A 2334-nucleotide genomic window follows, 5' to 3' on the forward strand; every position below is an offset into this window, starting at 1 on the left:
CATGGCCCCGGGTTCTGGACTCCCCCACCATTGGAAACATCCCTTCCGCATCCATTCTGTCCAGTCCTGCCAGAATTTTATATGTTTCTATGAGATCCCCTCTCAATCTTCTAAACTCCAGCAAGTACAATCCCAAATTGCGCCATCTTTCCTCATAAGTTATTCCTGCCATTCCAGGTATCAGCCTGGTGAATCGCCTTTGCACTCCCTCCATTGCAAGAACATCCTTCCTCAGAGAAGGCGACCAAAACTGCACACAATACTGCAGGTGTGGTCTCACCAAGGCTCTATACAGTAAGGTATCCTTATTCCTATACTCAAACCCTCTTGATTTGAAGGCCAACATACCATTTGCCTTTTTGACCGCCTGCTGTACCTGCATGCTCGCCTTCAGTGACTGGTGCACAAGAATCCCTAGGTCTCTCTGCACTTCCCCATCTCCCAATCTATTGCCATTCAAGTAGTAATCTGACCTCCGGTTTGTATTACCAAAGTGGATAACCTTACATTTATCCACATTGTAGTGCATTTGCCATGTATCTGTCCAGTCCCCCAATTTATCCAAATCACACTGGAGCTTCCTGACCCCCTCTTCAGTGCACACAACCCTTCCTAGCTTAGTGTCATCTGCAAATTTGGAGATATTACATCCAATCTCCTCATCTAGATCATTAATGTAAATTGTGAACAGCTGGGGTCCCAGTACAGATCCCTGTGGCACCCCACTGGTCACCACCTGCCATTCAGAAAATGAGCCGTTTATCCCAACTCTCTGTCTTCTAACTGCCAGCCAGTTCTCAATCCACATCAATATCTTTCCCCCAATCCCATGAGCCTTGATCTTGCATGCCAGTCGTTTATGTGGGATCTTATCGAAGGCCTTTTGGAAATTCAGGTACACCACATCCGCTGGCTCTCCCCCATCTATTTTACCTGTCACCATCTCAAAGAATTCCAATAGATTTGTCAAGCACGATTTACCTTTTGTAAATCCATGTTGACTCTGTCCGATCCCTTCTCTGCTAGTCATATGCTCCGCTATTACATCCTTAATAATGGATTCCATCATTTTGCCCACTACTGATGTAAGGCTCACCAGCCTATAATTCCCCACTTTTTCTCTACCCCCCTTTTTAAATAATTCTTAAAGCATCTACTTTCTGAATGTCCACTTCCTTAAGTACCCTAGGATGTAGATTATCAGGCCCTTGGGATTTATCGGCCTTCAATCCCTTCAATTTCCCCAAGACCATGTCCTTAGAGATACTGATTTCTTTCAGCTCCTCCCTTGCATTAGTCTCTATGTATCCCAACATCCTTGGGAGGATATTTGTATCCTCTCTTGTAAAAACAGAACTAAAGTAAGAATTTAATTGGTCTGCCATTTCCTTATTCCCTATTATATATTCCCCTGATTCTGACTGCTAGGGACCTACTCTGGATTTCACCAATCTTTCCTCTTGACATATCTATAAAAGCTTTTGCAGTTGGTTTTTATGTTTTCCGCAAGCTTACTTTTGTAATTTATTTTTGTCCTCTTGATTAATCCCTTTGTCCTCCTTTGCTGCATCTTGAACTATTCCCAGTCTTCGGATTTGGTACTTATTTTGGCTAATTGATATGCTCTCTCTTTGGACCTAATGCTGTCTCTAATTTCCCTTGTGATCCACGGTTGAGTCACCTTTTTTGGTTTATTTTTATGCCAAACTGGTATAAACGATTTCTGCAATTCTTCCATTAGATCTTTGAATGCTTTCCATTGGTCTATCCACCGTCAAATCCCCCCCATAAACACCACCCAATCAATCTTACTCAACTCCCGTCTCATACCATCATAATTCCCTTTATTTAAATTCAGGACCTTAGTCTCAGTTTTAATTTCTTCACTCTCCATGTTGAGTGAGAATTCGATCATATTGTGATCGCTCCTACCCAAAGGGCCTCGTACAACAAGATTGCTGATTAGCCCCTTTTCATTACATAATACCCAGTCTAAAATGGCCTGCTCCCGAGTTGGTTCTTCGACATATTGGTCTAGATAACAGTCCCGTAAACATTCAAGGAATTCCTCCTCCTCAGTATTTTTACTAATTTGGCTAGTCCAATCTATATGTAAATTAAAGTCTCCCATGATGACAGCTTTTCCCTTATTGCACGCTTCTCTAATTTCTCTAATTTCTCTTTTTATGCCTTCCCTCACCTCTACATTACTATTTGGAGGCCTATATATCACCCCCACTAACATTTTCCACCTCTTGCTATTCCTCAGTTCTACCCATATAGATTCTGAGTTAATATCCTTCCTGTCAATCGTGTCGGTCCCTTCTCTCACCA

The sequence above is a fragment of the Narcine bancroftii genome, chromosome 10 (assembly GCF_036971445.1).
Source record: "Narcine bancroftii isolate sNarBan1 chromosome 10, sNarBan1.hap1, whole genome shotgun sequence".
NCBI classification, from domain to species: domain Eukaryota; kingdom Metazoa; phylum Chordata; class Chondrichthyes; order Torpediniformes; family Narcinidae; genus Narcine; species Narcine bancroftii.